The sequence below is a fragment of the Taudactylus pleione genome, unplaced genomic scaffold, assembly GCF_031769625.1.
Source record: "Taudactylus pleione unplaced genomic scaffold, aTauple2 ptg000400l, whole genome shotgun sequence".
Taxonomy (NCBI): Eukaryota; Metazoa; Chordata; class Amphibia; order Anura; family Myobatrachidae; genus Taudactylus; species Taudactylus pleione.
This window is the reverse complement of record NW_028284802.1, coordinates 4,117,536-4,140,914: the sequence shown is the minus strand read 5'-3', so window position 1 is coordinate 4,140,914 and position 23,379 is coordinate 4,117,536. Positions and strand designations below refer to the sequence as shown.

Here is a 23,379-nt window from a genome sequence, read left to right as displayed (position 1 = left end):
AGAGGAAAAAAATAAAAAATAAAAAAAGGATTACAACACTAATATACAGAGCTGTTGAATATATTCTATAATCTTCACATCCACAATGAACTATAAGTAGTACATTAATGTATACTGTAGTAAACATTGAGGTACTTTATCTCTGGTGTAGCCCCTCTAAAATGGACTTTTGAGCCACGTGGGCCCTGGTGATGGTAAAGGCGGAGACAAATTAGTGGTTTTAAAAATAAAAAATTACATAACTCAGATTCCTATATGGTGCTCTACTGTATATTTACACGTAGTCTATACTCATTCACATTGAATTTGCATATGTACGCCCATAAGGATGATGAGGTAATCAGTAAAACGCATAGTAAATATGGGCAGATCATCAAGAATGCAAACACACTGCTCATTATAGGGAGACTGAAGCAAAGATTTTCGTTCTTGACCTACAGCACCAATAATCGAAATTAACAGTTTATATGTGAAATGCTGAAACAATCGTCCAATGCACACTAAACATAAAGGGGCCCATTTATCATTCAAAGATCCCCTAAAGAATCATAAAGGATTAGCAGCAGATATCTGGGTTTCTATAGAGTATGCGATGCTGACAGATGTAACAAGTTCCGAAATGCAAAGCATTCTCAGAGCACCCCAGACTTCCACCCCAACGCTCTTAGCTGCAGGTGTAGCTGAAACAAGCAAACTGCTCGTTACACTTGGGAGCACACAGAGCCATTCAACCTCTTCACATACAGTGACAGCTTTTCTAATACAGCAAACGTAATATATGGAACAACAAGCATTTATGCTAGCGTGGCCACGCTCAAACACCGGAGATCAAGTAAAGTAGATGTGGTAACTTACTAAGAAAAGTTACTCGTATACATGCTTGCTACGTACGCTTTTAACTTAATTTGCTATGTGCTGCTCCTAACAAACTAATATCTATACAAGATGAGGACTCAATTAGATACGCACTGCAGAGGATAAGACGATATATCCGATTAATATACCATTGCTTTTGCCAACTACATAATTGCTACTAACCTTTGAAGTACTGTCAGGTAACAAGTAGTAACCAGGTCCAACACAGCATAGCTTCCAAGATCCGACGAGATTGGGCATGTCCAGTGTGGTGTGGCTGTAGGGGAGGAACAATTTTTAATTTAGATCTTACTTCTTACCGCTTGTCAGTTCATTAAAGAGTTAATAAAATAAATGTAAATAGTCAGAGGCGACTGTTATGGCAGTATAAAATCACCTACAGCACCTGGTATTCCCAGGTGGTCTCCCATCCAAGTACTAACCAAGCCCGACACTGCATAGCTTACAAGATGAGATTGGTAATGTCCAGTGTGGTATGGCCGTAGGTGATCAATCTTCTTCTTACACCTCTTTTACTACTCACCACCAGTAATTATCAAGTTAATATAATAAATGTAAATAGTTATAGAAAAGAACGTTATAGTAGCATCAAAACTGCCAATCTTCCTCCACCACAACTCAGTTAACAATCACGGTCTGCCCCAACCGTGCGGTTCAATCGCAATGCCCAAAGAACCTAACTGATCAATGGATTTTGCTATCACACTGAGAGACGATTTTAACTCTAGGGAACACACAGTAGCCCTATTCTGCAATACACCTATGTGTACCCTAGAAAACACACAGTAATCTAGCTCTAGGGAACACACAGTACCCCTAGCAATAGGGAACACACAGTACCCCTATTCTCATCACAAACATACGTCTATCATGCACCTTTTCTGTGCAGAAAAGAAATTACTTTTTCTCAGATATGGTAGTATGATTAAGAGACTCAAAACCATGTAATCATGCTATCAATACAACAATGCAATCTTAAACAATTTGTTTGAACACGTGGCAGCAATACCGGAAACACGTATACGCTATTGTGCGCCTAATCGCATACACAATAATGCAACTGATACACAAAAGTGCAGAAATAAAAATTACGCTATTGTGCGACTAGTCGCATACACACAGAGCATGGACAAATAAAAGAAACAAACCTCTCTCTCCTGTCCCCTGGTACCTAATCAGTGCCCCTTAAGATCACACAATAAAATACAACGATTCCACAACACTGAATGGTAGCAGGGTTTCGAACACAGTGCGTTCCTGCCTGCTTATGGCGCCTTCCACCCTTAGGTGTGGAATCAAGGTCCGTTTGCTATCGTGCGAATCATGGTGGCATGATATCAACTGCGAGCCCCCAACTATGAATACCTTAAATTGCTAGAGATAAATAATCGCTGTCCACACCATAATTTTGGTTCCAAAGCACTAAAATTCATATTGCATTCAAAAAGAAAGGCACGACACTAATAATCTAAAAGCATTGTACTCAATGGTTTCGTGCTGACGACGGAAGATGGCGTCGCCCAATATTAACTTAAGATCTGGTCTCAGCCAATCATCCAGCTCCGACAGTGTACATTAAGCAAGCACTTGTGCCCTGGTATTAAGCCAATGCAGGTGGGGATCAAGCATGCACTAGGGCCTGGAAATTTAGCCACTGCTGGAGGGAAAGAAGCAAACACTGGTGCCCTGGTATTAAGCCTCTGCTGGGGTGTAAGAAGTAAGTCCTTGAGCACTGGTATTAAGCCACTGCTGATGGTTAAGGAGCAGACGCTGAAGCCCAAAGGTTAAGCCACAGCAGTTGGGGATGAAGCATGCGCCAGTTCTGGGACATTAATCCACTGCTGATGGGTAAAACGCAAGTGCTGGTGTATTAAGCCTCTGCTAAAGGGTGGGAAGCAAGTGCTGGTGCCCTGGTATTAAGTCTCTGCTGGGGGGTAAGAAGCAAGCACTGGTGTCCTGGTATTAAGCCACTGCTGGAGGGTAAGGAGCAGGTGCTGTTGCCCTAGTATTAGGTTTGGCTAAGGGGGAAGAATCAAGTACTGGTGCCTGGACATTCATTAAGCCTCTGGTGGGGGAAAAGAAGCGGGTGCTGGTGCCCGGATGTTAAGCCACTGCAAGTGAGAATGGAGTACATGCTGGTGCCCGGACATTAAGCCACTGCTGGAGGGTAAGAAGCAAGCACTGGTGCCCTGGTATTAAGCCTCTGTTGGGGGAGAAGAAGCAAGTGCTGGTGCCCTGGTATTAAACTACTGATGGAGGTTTAGGAGCAGGCACTGGAGTTTGGATTTTAAGCCACTGCAGGGTGGGATAATGCATGCACCAGTGCCCGAACATTAAGCCACTGCTGGAGGGTAAGAAGCATGCACTTTTGGCCTAGTTTTAAGCCACTGCTGGAGGGTAAGGAGCAGGTACCCTGATATTAGGTTTGGCTAAGAGGGAAGAAGCAAGCGCTGGTGTCTGGACAGTAAGCCTCGGCTTCAGGAGAAGCAGGCACCCATATGTTAAGCATCTGCAGGTGGGGATCAAGCACGCGCCGGTGCCTGGACAATGCACCACTGCTGGAGGGTAAGAAGTAGAGATGAGCGAGTTTGGATCTCAGAGATCTAAACCCACCTGAATTTTAAGATTCGGGTCGAGAACCGAACGTGAGTTCAGTTCCCCCTCTGTCCCTGGATCTCAAACCGAGGCAAAACCATAGAGACGGAATCTCGCGGCTCGCGAGCTTTCGTCTCTATGTATATAGGGGACCACGCGGCGGCCACCGTTTCACTGCGGCTGTGGAGACTGAACAGGGAGGGTGGGTAGTGTAGGGCTGGGAGAGGTAGCACTTACCTGTGCTGGTGCACTTCTGATTAATCTGGTGCTGTCACTGCTGTTCTGTCTGCTGTGTCCATCTGGGCTGGTGCTGTGCTGTCTGCTGCGTCCATCTGGGCCCCAAAAAATATATATATTGTCTTTTTATCTTTTTTCTGTGTGTGCGTGTTACTCTTAGCCAGTCAAGATACAGCAGCAATGCAAGTTGCAACCTAGTGCTGCCCGACTCCAGTCGTCATCAGTCTGTGCTCTGGTCCCAAGTTCTGGGCCCGAAAAAAGAAGATAGTGTATTTTGTATATTTTTTTTCTGTGCACGTATGACTGCACGTGTGTGAATTTTGTAACAGCACCTTGGCTTCACTATTGGAGCTTGTGACACAGCTTGAAGACGCACAAAATATGGAGTGGTGTCACATGACAGGACAGCAAGGCCAAGAACACATGTTGTAGCTGCCGCCAGCAGTCATCATGATGATGCAAGGCCATCAACTTCCTCATCCTCTATGAAGGCCCATGCCCCAGGGCTAAAGTCACGCCATGCATATGGTAAAGCTACTTTTACGGTAGTAAAAAAAAAAAATCGAAAAATTGGCAATATGCCATTCACTACACAAAGTGGCTAGGAAAGGATAAGGCCTTGGCCTTTATTTATGTTGACTGCTGGTTCTGATAGTCCTTCTGCTTGTATTAGTAGTGGTGGTGGTACCATTAAAATTTGAAAGTTGTTAAGAAGAGTAAGACAGCTCCGCAAAAACAAACTGTGTGCCCATAGAAACCGAAATCACAAATCCCCGAGGAGAGTGCAAGTGTGTCCGCAGTTGCCATGTGTGAGCCAGACCTAAATACTAGTGTACTGGAGGATTCTCCAAGTTCCAACATTTGTGTGCCCTCTGTAAATGTGGGAAAGGGCAGTCAACATCTTGCAGATGTAGTTGGTGAGGATGCTTCTGTGGAATTGCACATGGAGGAGGAGGATATTTTGGTAGTTGAAGCCACTAAGGATGATGAGGATGTTGATGATGAAGATGTTGGTGATGAGGATGTTGATGCCGAGGATGTCCTTTGTGCAAGTAAGGCAACAGCTGTTGCCCATGGATTGAAAAAGTCAAAGCCCATTGTTGTCATGCCGGGGCAAAAGACAAAAAAAATCTACTTCTCACATGTGGAATTATTTCCACCCCAATCCGGACAACAGTTATGTAACCATTGCCAAGCAAGAGTGAGTAGAGGGAGGGACCTAAACCACCTAGGAACCTCCTCCTTGTTACGTCACTTGGAATGCATTCAAATATCAAAGTTTATGTTACCAAGTTCCAAAACGCAAAATGTAACAGGTCCAGTGTCACCTACCTGCTCCCTCTCTGTGGGATCCAAGTGCCTTCGATCTCCACCACCAACACCTGCATCAACATCCTCATTCGTCATCGGGACTAGTCCTGCCGCATCCAATGTTGTTATTCGAAGCATGATTGACTCCTCTCCTATCCGTGATTCCTCAGAAGGATCCTTGATGACTGTTGCTGTGAGTGGATCTTCATCCCAGAAAGGGACCAGGAGGAATACTACTTGTAGAGTATCCTCCAAAAAACAATTAACTGTCAAACAATCGTTTGCAAGGGCAAACAAGTATGACAGCAATCATCCAGTTGCATTGCGGACTACTGGACGCCATAACAGCTATGCTGGTATTAGATGTGCGTCCAGTATCTGCCATTACTGCAGTGGGTTTTCAACAGTTAATTGAGGTCCTGTGTCCTCGCTACCAGATCCCTTCTAGATTCCACTTTGCTAGAAAAACAATTCCAAGTCTGTACAAGGACATTAAAAAAAACCTTATTAATGCACTTAGAAATGCCATTGTACCCACTACTGTCCACTGATATGTGGACAAGTGGGACAGGGCAAACTAAGGATTACATGACTGTGACAGCCCACTGGGTAGGTGTATTGCTTACAACAGCAGCATCTACCAAAAGATAGCTGATACAGAGGCAGGCTACTCTTTGTATAACTGTTTCACTAAGAAACATACCGCTGAGAACCTCTTACAAAAACTCAGGGAAATCATTGCTAAATGGCTTACCCCACTTGGACTCTCCTCAGTATTTGTGATTACGGACAATGCCAACAATATTGTGCGAGCATTACATGTGGGCGAATTCCAACACGGCCCATGTTTTGCTCTCACAATTAATTTGGTCGTGCAACATTTTTAAAAAAAATGACAGGGGCGTGCAGGAGATGCTCTCGGTGGCCCGCAAAACATCCGGACATTTTAGACATTTGGCAACCGCTTGTTGAAGATTGCATGACCAGCAGGTACTGTTATATTTGCCCTGCCATCAGCTGAAGCAAGAGGTAGTAACTCGGTGGAATTCTAGCCTCTGTATGCTTCAGCGGATGGAGGAACAGCAAAAGTCCATCCAGGGCTATACAACGACCTATGACATGGCCATGGAGGGGGAATGCACCTTACTCAAGCGCAGTGGAGAATAATTTCCATGTTGTGCAAGGTTCTCAAACCCCTTGAATTTGCCACACGTGAAGTTAGTTCAGACACTGCCAGCATGAGTCAGGTCATTCCCCTCATCAGACTTTTGCAAAAACAGCTGGAGAAACTGAAGGAGGAGCTAAAACAGAGCAATTGCGCAAGGTATGTTGGACAGGTGGATCAAGCCATTGATTCACTTCGCCAGGTTCCAAGAGTCATCAATTGAAATCTGAAAAATATATTTTGGCGACCATTCTGGATCCTAGGTTTAAGTCCTACCTGGTGAGTTTTTTTTCCAACAGACTGAAATCTAAAACTATGCAAAGAGCTGATGGTAAAAAAAAATTGTCAGCTGCAGCCACACGTGAAACACAATCGTCTCCTCCTTCAGTTTCTGCAACTGCCAGGAAAAAGCTAAATTTTCCTTACAGAATGCCTGCTGGTCATGCAGATCGTTCACCAAAAAATGACATCTGGTTGGCCTAAGAGAACTGCCTACTAGTGACATGTCTACTGTGACTATGTGTGATACGGTCAACTTTCCATTCACAGAATGGTGAAGGACTATTTCAGAGATAACATCCTAATAGGTATGTCAGACAGTCCCTTTCAGTACTGGCAGGAAAAAGAGGCAATTTGGAGTCCCATACACAAACTGGCTTTGCATTATGTCGAAACTGGATTATTGGCTGAGACAAGATCAGTTTAAAATTGAATCGCAGCGACACCATCTTGCGACTGGCCGCAAGACGCCATTTTGCAAAATGGCCGCCTAAGCGCCATTTTAGATAAACTCACACTTTGGTACATGTGGCGATAGTACTATTAGCATCATGCGAATGCATCTGTGACCAGTGCCATAAGTTACGGCGATTCACCAAAAGCCCATTTCATGACTTTACGTATTATAAAGGATATATTTCAGAAATGGCTTTACAGTATGTCAAAATTGGATTGCATTAGCTGAACAGAGCAAATGGCCACGTGACAACTAGCTTGTGTAGATAAGCTTCCTGGATAACGTCTGCTCTCACTCCAGGTGGCCCGGCTCGAATACACACCTTACATTAGCAAGCTTCCTGCAATGAAATAACTTCAAAGACTAGAGTGTTATCTTAGGTTTGGGTCATGTAGCTGGGCTATTTGCATTCACACAAGAGTCAGACAATAAAGGGTTTTTCTTTTGAGCTTGGGAAAGGTAGAGGCTGCTGAGAGAGGGGGCATGTGGAACTATCAGGCTCAGCATTTCACACTGCTAGATGTTCACTTAGTAAGGGAGATTTAAGTGCACCATTCCTCATACACACATTAATACGCACAATTGCGCTGGTAACTAATCGCATATTAGCGAATGCATAAGATCCTGTATGAAAATGCTGGATGTTAGCTTCATGTGCACGCATCTGCCCCAAGTTAACTAGCATCTTTACATCACACCCCGCATACTCACAAATTACATATCCACATAAAAGGTTTAATAAGCTTTAAAGTATAAGATTTAAGTTGGTTCAGTTAGTATAAATGCTGTGAAATAAAGATATTTGACAACTAAGGTTTTATACATGCTAAGAAAATATGAGATATGGTAAGAACTTACCCTTGTTATCTCTATTTCTACGAAGTCCATAGGGTTCCACAGGATACCTTGGGGTATAGGTGTGACGTCAGTCACTGGGCACCATAGAGTTAAGCTTTTCAGCCTCCCAGGATGCACTAGGGTCCCCCTCCTATACCCCGCCCCCGAGCCAAGGCACCTCAGTTAGTTATCAAGCCATAGGCCGGAGGAGGAGAAGGAAGAGAGAAAAAAGATCTGGACACATACAAGAATCACATTCTCACCAGAGGGAGACAGAAAACCGGTGACCAGAGCAAAACCCATCTGCAGCACAGGTGCGACAGGGCGGGAGTCCTGTGGAACCCTATGGACTTCGTAGAAATAGAGATAACAAGGGTAAGTTCTTACCATATCTCATATTTTCTACTTCAGGGTCCATAGGGTATCCACAGGATACCTTGGGGATGTCCCAAAGCAGTATCCTTTAAGGGTGGGGATGCTCCTGTGCAGAAAGGAGAATCCGCCGCCCGAAGGAAGCATCCTGAGAGGCAAAGGTGTCAAACCTGTAATACCTCACGAAGGTATGGACAGAGGACCAAGTAGCAGCCTTGCAGATCTGAACTGCCGAGGCACCACGTCGAGCTGCCCACGAAGGACCCACAGACCTAGTGGAATGAGCCTTCAGAGAAAGAGGGACCGGTAGGCCTTCATGAAGATAAGCTTCAGAAATAGCCATACGGATCCAGGCTGCCAAAGTTTGCTTTGAAGCAGGCCAACCCTTTTTACGGAAGCCATAGAGGACAAACAAAGCGTCCGACTTCCTAAACGAAGAAGTGCGGTCAACATAAGTCCTTAAGGCCCGCACAACATCCAAAGAGGCCTCACCCACGGAAAGACCCGGTGAGTTAAAGGCCGGAACAACTATTTCCTCGTTAACATGAAACTGGGAAACAACTTTGGGAAGAAACTCGGGCCGAGTGCGGAGCACTGCCCTGTTCCCATGAAAAACCAAGAAAGGGGGTCTACTAGAAAGAGCCCCTAACTCAGAAACACGTCTGGCCGAAGCAATGGCCAGAAGGAAAACAGTCTTAGCTGTTAGCCATTTAAGATCCACTGAGCCCAGTGGATCAAACGGCGGTCCTTGGAGAGCCCTCAGGACCACAGCCAAATCCCAAGGCGCCACAGGTGGAACAAAGGGCGGCTGAATGCGGAGAACACCCTGCATAAAGGTGCGCACATCCGGGATTGTAGCAATCCTACGGTGAAACCAGACAGATAGGGCCGAAACCTGTACCTTCAAAGAAGCAAGGCGAAGCCCATGATCTAGTCCCGCTTGCAGGAAGGCGAGAATCCGAGACAGACGAAACTCCCGCGGTGCATAACCTCTCGGTCGACACCACTGGAAGAACGTATGCCACACGCATGGTATATCCTCGCGGAAGACTGTTTCCGAGCTCGTAACATGGTACGCACCACAGAGCTGGAAAACCCCCGGGACCTCAGCATGGCCGTCTCAACAGCCACGCCGTCAAAGACAGCCGAGTCAGGTCCGGGTGAAGACAAGGACCCTGAGACAGAAGGTCCGGTCGTAGCGGCAACCGCAGAGGACTGTCCACGGACAGACCCTGAAGGTCTGAGAACCAGTGCCGTCTGGGCCACGCGGGAGCTATCAACAGGAGCGACCCTCCTTCCTGTTTGAATTTCCGGATTACCCGTGGAAGAAGGGAGACCGGAGGGAACAGGTATGCGAACCGGAACGTCCACCGGACGGACAGAGCATCCACCAGAGACGCCCCTTCGTCTCTTGTGCGAGACCCGTACACCGGCAACTTGTTGTTGTGCCGCGACGCCATGAGGTCGATTTCTGGAAGACCCCACCTGTCCACCAGTAGTTGAAAAACGTCCGGGTGCAGGGACCATTCCCCCGGATGAACGTCCTGGCGACTTAGAAAGTCCGCCTCCCAATTTAGCACTCCCGGGATGAAGACCGCTGATATGGCCGGAAGATTGCGCTCCGCCCAAACCAGGATCCGAGAGACCTCTACGAGAGCCGCCCGACTGCGAGTTCCTCCTTGCCTGTTTATGTAGGCCACGGTGGTAGCGTTGTCCGACTGGACCTGCACCGGGCGACCCTGGAGAAACCGCTGTGCCTGCTGGAGAGCATTGAAGACCGCACGGAGTTCCAAGATATTTATTGGAAGCTCCGCTTCTGTCGGCGTCCACCTGCCCTGGAACAAGTGTGGACCCGAAACTGCTCCCCAGCCCCGAAGACTGGCGTCCGTTGTCAACAGGACCCAATTTGGAACCCAGAACGGACGTCCCTTGTTGAGGTGGGTCGTCTGTAACCACCATGCAAGGGACAGGCGAACCTCCGGGGTGAGCACAATCGTCCGGGACTTCAGAGACTGAGGCAGCCCGTTCCACTTGGACAGGATCAGGTGATGCAGAGGTCTGGAGTGAAACTGGGCGTATTCCACCATGTCGAACACCGACACCATGGAGCCCAGTAACCTCATCGCCGAGTGTAAGGACACCCGGCGGCTGTGCAGACAACTGCGCACCCTTGACTGTAAAGCAGAGATCTTGTCCTCCGTCACGAAGATCATTTGCTGTCCCGAGTCCAATAAGGCTCCAAGATGCAGAATCCTCTGAGACGGGATTAGAGTGGACTTCTGCCAGTTGATTAGCCAGCCGTGCCGTTGCAGCAGTGCAATGGTCAGGTCCAAGTGGCGTAACAGGAGCTCTGGAGATCCTGCCACCAATAACAGGTCGTCCAAATACGGCAACATGCGGACTCCCTGCAGCCGCAGAGAAGCCGCCATGACCGCCATCACCTTGGTGAAAACAGGTGGTGCTGTTGCCAGGCCAAAAGGTAACGCCCGAAACTGGAAGTGGTCGCTGCGGATTGCAAACCTGAGGAACTGTTGATGGCGCAAAAGAATAGGGACATGCAGGTAAGCGTCCTGTATGTCCAATGACACCATGTAGTCCCCAGGTTCCAGCGCTAGAATGATGGACCGTAGGGTCTCCATCCGAAACTTCGGGACCCACAAAGACTTGTTGAGTGCTTTGAGGTTGAGAATCGGACGATATGACCCATTGGGTTTCTGTACCAAAAATAGATTTGAATAGAAACCCTGGCCCCTCTGGGAGAATGGAACAGGCACTATAACTCCAGCCTGGAGCATAGTGTGCAATACCTTCCGCAGCTCCGTAGCCTTGTTCCTGTCTGATGGTAGACCCGTGGTGAAGAATCGAGCCGGGGGTCTGTGCCGGAAGGAGAGGGCGTATCCGTGGGAAACCACCTCCAGAACCCAAGTGTCTGTCGTAGTGGTCGACCAACACTGGGCGAACTGTAGCAGGCGGCCTCCCACCCTGGGATCCCCCAAAGGGAGGCCCGGACCGTCAGGCCGCAGGCTTGTCATCTGGCTTGGGGGCCGGACGTCTGGTACTCCATGCCTGCTTCCGGGGCTTGACCGATTTCTTAGGGCCAGCCTGTCGAGGAAACGACTGTGGTTTGGGCCTGCCCTGGGCCCTAGATGACCGAAAGGACGATGGTCCAGAACCAGAAGGAGCAGCGGCCGACGGGAGACAAGCAGATTTGGCTGCCGCCAGCGTGGCCACAATCTTATCCAAATCCGGACCGAAGAGAACTTCTCCGGTAAACGGCGCTTCCAGACCTTTCTTGGAATCTGCGTCCGCCTTCCAGGATCGCAGCCACAAGGTGCGACGAGCAGCTACCGCTGCTGAAGAAATTCTAGACACCAGAGTACTAATGTCTAGAGCCGCCTCGTTGATGTAGGTGGCCGAATCACGGAGATTGCCAATCAACTCTGCCTGTTCGGCCGGACAGTCGGATTCAAAAGAAGCCTCTAATGAATCCGCCCAGCGCTCCATCGCTCTGGCAACCCAGCAAATGGCCATAGCCGGCCGTGCTGCCCCCCCTGCAAGGGAATAAGCGGACTTCAGGCAGATTTCTACCTTGCGGTCCGTAGCATCCTTAAGGGAGGACATGGTTGGCATCGGCAATGTGGCACTACGGACAAGATGGGTCACGTGAGAATCCACCTGTGGAGGGGATTCCCACTTAGCAAAATAATTATCCGCGAACGGATAAGCCACCGCCAGGCGTCTCTGCGGCTGGTATCTTTTGCCAGGTTGTTTCCACGCCTCCTCTAAATGGTCCACCAACTGACCCGAAAGAGGAAAGACTGTGGCATCGCCCTTCACATCTTTGAAAAAGGCATACTTAGATTTAGCCGCTGGGGGAACTTCGTCCTCAATCACCAAGGCTGTGCGGACCGCCCGAATAAGTCCAGGAATATATACTTTGGACTTAGCATCAGCGTCCTTAGTATGGAGAGGTTCCTGATCGTAAGGATCCAGAATCTCCCCATCATCAGACGTCCCTTCGTCATCCTCATAAGGAGCGGACAGAGACGCCACCGGCCTTTTATGAGGCCGCATCACAGACTCCCCTTGCAACACATCCGACAAGTGCTGTACAGAACTCATCAGGGAGTTAACCCACGCTGGCTCCTGAGAACCCGGGAGCGGGGAAATAGGGAGACTGTGGGGTACCACCAATTGTCGTGGGAACCCCTGCATGGGTGACGACACCACAGACTGCTGGGACAAACCCATCGGAGTAAACGCAGGCTGCGGAGCTAACTGGCCCACTAAAGCTGTTAACGCCTGAGCGAAACAAGCCCAGGGCGGCTCCTGTACCGGTGCTGTAACCGTAATAGGCCGCGCCATCGACAAACACTGCTGGCAAAGGCCCTCCGCGCTACCCTCCCCCTCCGCTAACGGTACTTTGCACGTGGTACACTGTAGCCGGAGGGGAAAATCACTTTCAGACATGATGGCACCACGTATGTGACCTCTCTCACCAATTAAGTATTAAATAGGCGAGAGACCACCCTGCAGCACCGCACCGCAAGGGCTTTAGCAGAAAGAACAGGGACAGTAATAAAGCTGACAGTTTAGAGAAGAAAAGTTACAGGCAGCGCTAGCACAGTCACATACAATGCAGAGAAATAACAATTCCTGCACTAACAGCGCTGATCACTCAACTACACAGACACAGGGCCTGGTAGGACACAGCGCTGCATACATAGACCTGAGCCACAGCGGAGGAGAGGTATGCGGGGGGACCCAGACCACGATGCTTCCGTCCAGCGCTTCCAGCAGCGTTCACCATGCGTTCTGGAGAAGATGGCCGCCGAGGAGCAGAGAGGAGGCTGGCCTGGGGGAGGAGCGCTGCCACAGGACCAGTCGGCAGCATGCAGAGAGGGCTGTGTGCAGCGGAGGAGGCGCCGGCTGTGAGACAGGGAAGGCGCGCTCCCCTGGCATGCATTTAACCCCTGGGACGCCGCAGCGCTGCCGCTCTGCTGCGGTCCGCTGTCCCAAGGGGTAGTGGAAAGCGCAGGTTGGTCGTCTGGCTCCACGCTGCAGCCAGTCCCCAGGGAGCCCCCTGCCTGGGGACTTAGGACCATGTGACCAGCAGGGACCCACCGCGGGACCCCGCTGCTTACCTTTGTCCCCCTTGGATCCGGCCATGGTCCGGAACATCTGGGGTCACCGCTAGCTGTGACCCCAGATGCTCACCAGCATCCCCGGATCGGTACCGGCGTTCTGGTACCGGCGGGGGTGTAGGGAAGACAGCATGGACGTCAGGACTGACTGTCCATGCTGTACATCCAGATGTGCAGCCACAGCTGCACTGAAGAAAGCTTCAGGGGCTCTTCTAGCCCCCACTCCGACAGGTGCACCCGACGCCAGCCGGGCACCAAACTAAACTGAGGTGCCAGGGCTCGGGGGCGGCCTTTAACTCACCGGGTCTTTCCGTGGGTGAGGCCTCTTTGGATGTTGTGCGGGCCTTAAGGACTTATGTTGACCGCACTTCTTCGTTTAGGAAGTCGGACGCTTTGTTTGTCCTCTATGGCTTCCATAAAAAGGGTTGGCCTGCTTCAAAGCAAACTTTGGCAGGCTGGATCCGTATGGCTATTTCTGAAGCTTATCTTCATGAAGGCCTACCGGTCCCTCTTTCTCTGAAGGCTCATTCCACTAGGTCTGTGGGTCCTTCGTGGGCAGCTCGACGTGGTGCCTCAGCAGTTCAGATCTGCAAGGCTGCTACGTGGTCCTCGGTCCATACCTTCGTGAGGTATTACAGGTTTGACACCTTCGCCTCTCAGGATGCTTCCTTCGGGTGGCGGATTCTCCTTTCTGCACAGGAGCGTCCCCACCCTTAAAGGATACTGCTTTGGGACATCCGCAAGGTATCCTGTGGATACCCTATGGACCCTGAAGTAGAAAATATGAGATATGGTAAGAACTTAACCTTGTTATCTCTATTTCTACGAAGTCCATAGGGTTCCACAGGACTCCCGCCCTGTCGCACCTGTGCTGCAGATGGGCTCTGCTCTGGTCACCGGTTTTCCGTCTCCCTCTGGTGAGAATGTGATTCTTGTATGTGTCCAGATCTTTTTTCTCTCTTCCTTCTCCTCCTCCGGCCTATGGCTTGATAACTAACTGAGGTGCCTTGGCTCGGGGGCGGGGTATAGGAGGGGGACCCTAGTGCATCCTGGGAGGCTGAAAAGCTTAACTCTATGGTGCCCAGTGACTGACGTCACACCTATACCCCAAGGTATCCTGTGGATACCCTATGGACCCTGAAGTAGAAAGTAGTGTTTGGGTTCGTACTGATGCGTACTCTTTCAACAGAATTCCGGTATTATCGGTGTGGAGATCGCATCATGCATTCTCAACTTATGGACCGCAGAGACTTCAAGCAACAAAATGTATATTATATGAACAACTGTTAGGATGATTGCATGGGGTGGGAGGGCAGAGACACCCAGTTGTTGGAGGCTGGGTTGAGTCTTTTTGAACCAGCCTGTTAAACGCTCTGTAACAGATGCTTCCCCCATGGGAACCAATGGCATAAGCAAGAAACTTCTCTATTGTCCTGTCTATTCTGGGGGGTATAAATATGTGTGCTCAAACACTGGGTCTTGAGTCTTCTTGCTGAATGCTGATTGACGGAGGTTTTCTTTCTGAATGCCAGGATCTGGTCCAGAGCGCATGCGTATGTATACTGTACTTGGGGTCTGTATAATTCCTTTGCATCTCAAATTGGAAGGACCACTTCACCGACAAAGAGTCACTGAAGGTTGCTTCAGAATCCCCAGAGTTGGACTGTAACACCATAGTGTGATAAAGTCAGAAGGCCAGGAGGGTCACCTCAGGGGGGCCCCCCTGCTCACCAGGAGATGAAACCTCTCTTGGGGAAGAGACTAGTCCACGGGATGCACGTCGTGACGGCTGAGGACTTGAAATGAACGCTGCCGAGATGGTCGGTAGGAGACCCTCGGACTATGTGCGAATGTGTGACATACCTGTCATTGCCACCCAACGAACAGTGTTGCTAAACAGGAAGCGACTGCCGTGACCCTGTTGGTCTGAACTTTTTCAGGTTCACCGGGAAACAAGAGTTATGCCAGAGTGAAGGCCCAAGACAGGCTAAAGTTCCAACAAGTTAATTGACAGGGTGGAATCGACAGACGTCCAACTGCACTGAAATGGATGCGAACCAGACACTGTCCTTAGCAAAGAATACCCTGGACGAGATGACCATAGCCACCCGGAAAGGGACCGACTTGCCTCCGGAGAGAGCGTCATCGTTTGAACAGTGATCCGACAGAAAGAAACTCATTCCATCTGGAGATAAGCCAATTATGGAAAGGCCTGGAATGGAACTGAGCCCATTGAACCATTGCAAAGGCAGACACTGAATAGTGGACCATGCATCCCAGAGTGTAAAGACATATGTCAACTACGTAGACATCCATGTACTCCTAGTGGAAGAGTGGAGATGCCATCTTACGCCAGAAGAATTCTCAGATTCTGAGAATCCAGCAGGGCTCCTAGGTGAAGAATACCCAGAGAGGGATGCAGGGAGGACTTTTTCCCCGTTGATTAAACGTTTGCACCCTGAAGAAGCCACGGTCATCCTGACATGGCTGTAAAGTACCCCGGCGATCCTGCTAAGAGCAGGAGGCCGTCCAGGTACAGGAGCATTGGGATATACTGAACAAGAGAACTGTCAGAATATCCAAAACGCTGGTAAACCCCTGTGGGGCTGAGGACAGTCCCAACAGGCAGAGCCAGAAAAATTGTATATGCTGTGATACAATAAAATTAGCATTCATCTAATGCATGATCAACATCATCCTAAGATTGGCTGACAGTGTATTTTCTAATACAGATAAAACCATAGGTTTCTGATTTTATGTACAACCAGTGGTTATTTAACCATGAGGGGGTGACTCTCAGAGAACGCTAGTATAATTAAGGTCACTAATATAATTCACTTCATATGACATTTAGTTCATCCTTGAGATATCCCCATACATTGGTAAGTGTGATTCAGGTAGTGAAATTATATTAAATCTTTATTTCAGATGTATTTAATCACATAATCCTCATTCATTCATGAAAGTGCTTCCTGGGAAATATGCAAATTAAATGATTCATCTATAGTAATGAAAGTCAGCAGACTTATGCTGTTCAAGCAATATAGTCTCTAACTACTGTGTAGTTCAGCACTCTAATTCACACTGGTATGTACATAGATTATCATGGATTTGCTCAGAAAATGATTATAACAACATGTAAATTAGTAGAGATGCCGTGAAACCGCCGCAGCGTTTCGCTATAGAGCTTTTTCAAGGTCAAGCAGAGCTGTTCTCCAGACCTCCCTTAAATACCCCTTGATGTGTCACATCTCCTATCACATCGTTGATGGATCTATGGGCACCAATCGATTCATGCCACGTCCTTCTGAATCCGCCCTCCTTGTCTAGATTGACATGATGTGACTAATCACATTCCCAGAGGTTGTACTAGATGATCTCCAATATAGGGATACTTTTTAAGTCCAGAGCAATCGATCACCGATCTGTGCTCTGCCTTTCTAATATAAATCCATTTGGAGATAAAAAATGGTAGTATCTATATGTTAAATATGTGTTTCTAACATTAAAAATTTAGGTAGGGGACTTCTCCCATATCAGTAATGGATGTAAAATAAGAAATCAGTTACAGCTCTATAGGTCACATGACCACTAGACCAATGATAGAGCCTATCCAGGTTTACCTAATCGAAAATAGATCAGGGAGTTCTTTCCAGGTAAGCTAATAATAATCAAATACCTATTTAACATTAAAACAGGCTGATAATGGAGAAAATATAATATAAGTAGGTAAAAAAAATTATATATTGAATATATAACAATATAAAACTATCTTATAAATGTTACATAATATATTGTGAAAAAATATCTAATAATAAGGTAATCAATCATTATAAAAAGTATAGTATTACAGGGATCCTAAACATTGTCATTAATATATTCTTTCTCTCAAAAATCTAAGTCTGAAAAAGATACTGTATATGATAATTCAGATCCAATAATATCTCTCAGTATAAAGTCATATATCATTCTATCTGGCATATAGAGTGCAAATCCACACCTACGTGTATATAAATGTGTATATGTGCATACTTATATGTGTACATCATTTCATAATCATGTTCCAAAAACCGGAAACAGAAAACGTGATAGTGAAAATCCCAAAACAATCAAATATATGTGATACCGTCAAAAGATGATAGGTCAATGAATAAAAGAACAAAAAAAATTAAATTTTTTTGGTGTACCTGAATAAGGAAAGGGATATTTTCCTTTCAAATAGTGAACATAAAGTGATGGTATAAGGGTGTGTAAATAAGTGAATGTCATTAGAATAGACATCTATATATATACCCTTTTGGTATTCAATATGTGTAAATTGTTTATCTATAACAAAAATATAATATACATAATTACTAAAAAATTTCAAAAAATATGAATACACAATATTCATAATATTCAATGTATAAAAATATATAAATAGAAAAATAAATAAATGTATAAATAAATATGTAATTCCTCCATTTCATCCAAAAAATACAAAGATCATCATCCCAGGAAAGCTGTATAATTGTTCTCTTCGTTCAGTCCTTTTGGCGCTAAGGTATCCATAAGAAAAATAAATTTGGTTTCTTGCTTCAGGAGCTCACGGTCTATATCACCACCCCTGATATTCATGCTGATCTTTTTCATTCCAAAAGCCTTCAAGCCCTTGGGATTACTGCCATGATATCTGAGGAAATGTCTCGCAATAGGTGTCAAAGATTTAAACATCTGTTTGTCCCGTTCCACATTTCTTATACTTCCTATGTGTTCTAGGAGTCTCTTCTTGAGGGGTCTTTTTGTCTTCCCGATGTAAATTTTGCCACATGGGCATTGTAGATGGTAAATAATTCCAGTTGAGTCACAATTAATGTGTTCCTTAATATCCCAAATTCTGTTATATCTGTCACGAAAACTATCAGTGGTGTCCATAATTGAACATGCTTTGCAGGAACCACATTTTCTAGATCCTTTTTTAAAATAGAGTAGTCAATATTGCTCAGCTGTAACCAGGATTTTTGACTGAAGTGATACTATATAGAAATGTGGGGACACTATATATACATATAGATTAATCACTATCAGTGTATACACAGAATTATATGACAGTGTAGAGGCGCCGTTATTTATGTTCCTATTGGAACAATTTATTAATCACTTATTTCTTATCTTTTGACACTACTTACTTGTATTTTAAATAATTTTCCCTGCTTTTCCTGTTGTAATTCAGGTATATATTTTATTTGATATATAACAATAAAAGTTATGTTTTAATAATAATATTTTTGAGTTAGTGCACCAATTTTGGACATTTCATTCCCTCTCTCTCTTTTCCTTTGTGGCAAATGCTGTGATACAGCAAACCTCCGTCCATGCTGAGGCAAGGTCTCTGTAAGTACCCGTAGGCACGCGTCCTGTATATCCAGTGATACCATAAAGTCCCCAGGTTCCAAACATAGTATGATGGAGCCTAGGGATTGCCTCCTGAGCCCAGGTAGCTTTAGGAACTGGTTCAGGGAACTGAGACAGAGAATAGGCCAAAGAGGACCATTCAGCCACCGCACCAGAAAGAAAGCAGAACCACCAGTCCCTCACTGAGAAAGTGGGGATGGCCTAATGAGCTCCGCTTACCGCAACAACTGTATAGCTTTCTGGATTTGTAAGGCCCTGTTTGGGTCTGAATAAGGGCCTGCGTACCATCACCTGGAAAGAGGCCACCTGAGCAAAGAGAGGGCGTACCCTCCTACCCACGTAGCCGCAGAAAATTGACACTAGTACCGGGCGAACTGAGAAAATCACCATCTCCCAGTGGTAGGCCTGTCTCGTGAGGCTGAAGATATATCCATAGGTTCAGAAGCAGGATCGGCTGGCAGTCCAGGCCTGCTCGGTACTGGATATGTCGGCCCTCGTAGAGGCCGACAGTCTATGAAGAAACAGACCTTTAGGCTGACCCAGAGGACAAAAAGACTTAACAGACTTAGTCTGAGGCCTTGTAGTGGGCATAGCTGAAGGCGGTAAACTTGTACTGCCAATATTACTACAATCCTGTCAAGGTCAGGACCAAACAAGATCTACCCTATAGATGGTATCTGCACCTCTGCATTCCCAGAGCGCAGCCATAGGGTATTACGGAGGATACAGTCGGAAAGTTAGGAGACTGATATCCAATATAGGCATTTCCACCTATGACAACTGCATATATTACGTGAGCGACCAAATACATTTGAACCCCAGACGTGTTGGAGGGGAAAAAACATTACAAATGCATCAGCTCAGTATGCAATAGTATTAACCAACCATGCTATAACCATGGTAGGATGGGTAACAAGCCCTGAAAGCGAGTATACTGATTTCAGGCAGAGTTACCCCCTACGGATCCGAAGAATCCGACCACGCAGGAATAGGAGGCATCAACGTCTGTAATCAGACGAGTAACACGCCCATCCACCCCAGGAGGGACTCGTGATGACCCTCAGGGAATTTGGGACAGGAGGCCAAACACTGTTGCAATACCTCGTATCTGGCAACAGCCAGAGTCCCGCCATGCGATCCACCTGCTAGTCAGCAACAGGGAAACCGAAGGCACGTAAGACTGAGGGTGTATGATACAGGTGCAGGTCAACATTCACTCTAACCAGAATGGACCTGCTACCAGCCCCAAAGCAGGGATAATAATACCTGAAATAGGCTGCCCCCCGTGTAAGAGGGAAAGAGCCCAAAACAATATCCAGTTCATGGCAGAGCCAACTGGGAAGTAACCACAGGGCATCAACCACGCCACTTTGCGTTTTGTAGAAAACGACATCCACCCAGGGTGGCTGTGGTAATCCCTGCAAGGGGAATGACAGACTATGATGGCACCAGGGGAAATTCATATACTGCGAAAAACCCCTGCAGGAAGCGGTAGTCTGTGTCACAGGGGAAGAGTGCAAGAAACCCTGAGATGAAAAAGGACAGCATGGTGAAGTAACCCCAAGTGAGGTACAACAATGGGGCCCGCCCGGCGATCCGCAATTGAGAGGATCCCGAGAAAACAAACCGCCCAAGGGGGTCGAGAAAGGGGCCGGCACCAGATGACGCCACACACAGAACCCTTTATGAAACAAATCCTCCGCAATAACACCTGCAGCACATCACTTGCAGGATAGTAAAAAATGGGTGTAGTATAACGCTCTCTCTCCTGGTCAGACATATCTGACCAATCTTGGCGGAAATATCAAGCAGCTCTATACTGGTCCTGACTGATGCCAAAATTAGCCGCAGGAGCCCATTTTCAGCGTATGCAACACACAGTTCCAACTAAAATGTGGCAACGTGCAGCACGCAACAGTATGTGACAAACCTCACAAATATTAACGAGTATATAAATGTGAGGTCTCAGAACCACCCTAAGTACAGCTGTATTAGGGCAGATAAAGAAAAGGGATAGATATACACTGACAGGTGAGAGAATTAAGTACAGACAGTTAGCACTAGCATAAGTCACATACAATGCAGATATATATATATATATATATATATATATATACACACACACACATATATACACACATAAGCATGACATACAATATACTGCACTATGTCACTGCATTCAACTCACCCAGATTCAGTGTCTGGGAAGGCTACAGCGCTGTGTACACTGACCTAATGGTGAGGTACGCAGGGGGCCTGGACCAACTGCCATCTCCAGAGATTTCTTCTGCACCACAGAGAAAATGGACGCTGGAGAACTCAGAAGAATTGTGGCCCGCGGAGGAAGCAGCTCAGCGACGCCAGACTATACATACTGAAAGGCGCGCTGAGCTGAGGGGAGGAGCCGCTGTAACAGGGAAGGCTTGCTCCCCTGGCCGGCTATTAACCCCCGGGACGCCGGCTCCCTGCACCAATCAGTAAGTCCCTGGTGGTCTAGTGGACACACGGGGTATGGGAGGGCCCGCCGCCACTGCCGGCGCCTCCGGTCTGTCCCCAGAGACCGGAGGCACAGGACTGCATATTAAATGCGCGGATCACCGCAAGTGGTGATCCGCGACCTTACCTGCTCCCCGTGGATCCGGCAGCAGTCCTGGGCGCCCGCAGAGTCCGGCTAGTACAGACTCTGGGGTCCCGCTGACATCCCCAGATCTGTACTGGTGTCTCAGTGCCGGTGGGGTGACGGAGCGGCAGCTTAGACGTCCTATGGACAGTCAGACGCTGCCGCTCTGAAATTCCAAAGTAAAACATTAAAAACTCTGTTCTTGGAAAAAATATAAAGCTTAGTGGCTGCTAATCAGCCCCCCACTGCACTAAACAGTGACCCGACTCCGGCCGGGCACCAACTTAAACTGAGGTGCCTCTGGCTTAGGGGTGGGGTTATAGGGAGAGTGGACCCAAGTGCATCCTGGGAGCTAAAAGCTTTAACTGCGTGGTGCCCGGATTTGGTTCCCAACCTATACCCCAAGGTCAACCCTGTGGACCCTGAAGTAGAAACAAGCGCTGGTGCCAGGAAGTTAAGCCACTGCATGTGTTGATCAAGCACATGCCGGCACCCGGATTTTAAGCCACTGCTGGAGGGTAAGAAGCAAGCGCTGGTGCCCTGGCTTTAGGCCTCTGCTTAGGGGTAAGAAGCAGGTGCTGGTGCCTTCGTTTTACGCCACTGCTAGAGGGTGAGGAGCAAGCGCTAGTTCCCGAATGTTAAGCTTCTGCTGGGGGTAAGAAGCAGTCGCTGGTGCCCGGATGTTAAGCCACTGCAAGTGAGGATCCAGCATGCGTCGGTGCCTGGACATTAAGACACTGTTGGAGGGTAGGAAGAGAGAAATTTTGCCCTGGTATTAAGCCTCTGCTGGGGGAAAAGAAACAAGCTCTGGTGCCCTGGTATTCAGGCACTGCTGGGAGGGTAAGAAGCAGGCGCTGGTGCCCTGGTATTAAGCCACAGCTGTGCAAACACTTGTGCCCTGGTATTAAGCCTCTGCTGTGGGATAAGAAGCAAGCGCTGGTGTAATGGCATTAAGGCACTGCTAGAGGGTAAGTAGCAGGTGCTTGTGCCCTGAGGTGAAGCCAATGCAGGTGGGGATCAAGCATGCACTGGTGCCTGGAAATTAAGCCTCTGCTGGAGGGAAAGAAGCAAGCACTGGTGCCCTGGTATTAAACCTCTTCTGGGGAGTAAGAAGCAAGTCCTGGTTCCTTGGTATTAAGCATCTGCTGGGGGATAAGAAGCAAGTGCTGGAGACTTTATAAGCCAGGGCTGGAGGTTAAGGATCAGACGCTGATGCCCGAATGTTAAGCCACTACAGGTGGGGATGAAGCATGTGCCGGTTCTAGGACATTAAGCCACTGCTGGAGGGTAAGAAGCAAGCACTTTAGCCCTGGTTTTAAGTCTCTGCTGGGAAGAAAGAAGCCGCACTGGTGCCCTGCCAGAGTGTAAGGAGCAGGCACTTGTGCCCTGGTGACAGGCTTGGATAAGGGGCAAGAAGCAAGCGATGGTGCTCAGACATTAAGCCACTGCAGGTGAGGAACAAGTACACGCTGGTGCCCAGAATTAAGCCTCTGCTGTGGGGTTAGAAGCAAGCGCTGGTGCCCTGGTATTAAGCCACTGCTGGGGGCTAAGAAGTGAGTGCTGGTGTCCAGATGTCAAGCTACTGTATGTGTGGTTCAAGCACGTGCCCATACTTGGACATTAAGCCACTGGGTAGTATGAAGCTGGGGCCCAGATGTTAAGCCACTGCAGTTGGGGATGAAGCAGCTGCCGGTGCCCGGACATTAAGCTGCTGCTGGAGGGTAAGAAGCAAGTGCTTGTGCCCGGATGTTATGCCACTGCGGGTGGGAATCAAGCATGCGCCACTGCTGGAGGGGTAAGAAGCAAGTGCTGGTGCACTGGTATTAAGCCACTACTGGAGGGTAAGGAGCAGGCGCTGGTGCCCGGATGTACATGTTTGGATTCCGTGTCTGCCATCCCCATGCACAAAGTGCTTTTGTGGCTGCAAATGCAGAAGCCAACATTTTAGAAGTTAAAATTCCTGAATCTACGGCCACTTCAGAGAGATAAGAAGCTGCCTCTCTAACATATGCAACCATGGAGGCCAGGACACCTACATGCATGCCAGAAGAAGGTCCTTCCTCAATAGTGTTGGCCCAGCACCCGACATCTT

At 47.7% G+C, this 23,379-nt stretch overlaps 1 pseudogene; it reads right to left on the bottom strand.

The window, feature by feature from the left end:
- Positions 1 to 1,249: 1,249 nt before the first annotated feature.
- On the bottom strand, positions 1,250 to 1,363 carry LOC148506572 (5S ribosomal RNA; annotated as a pseudogene).
- Positions 1,364 to 23,379: the final 22,016 nt, after the last annotated feature.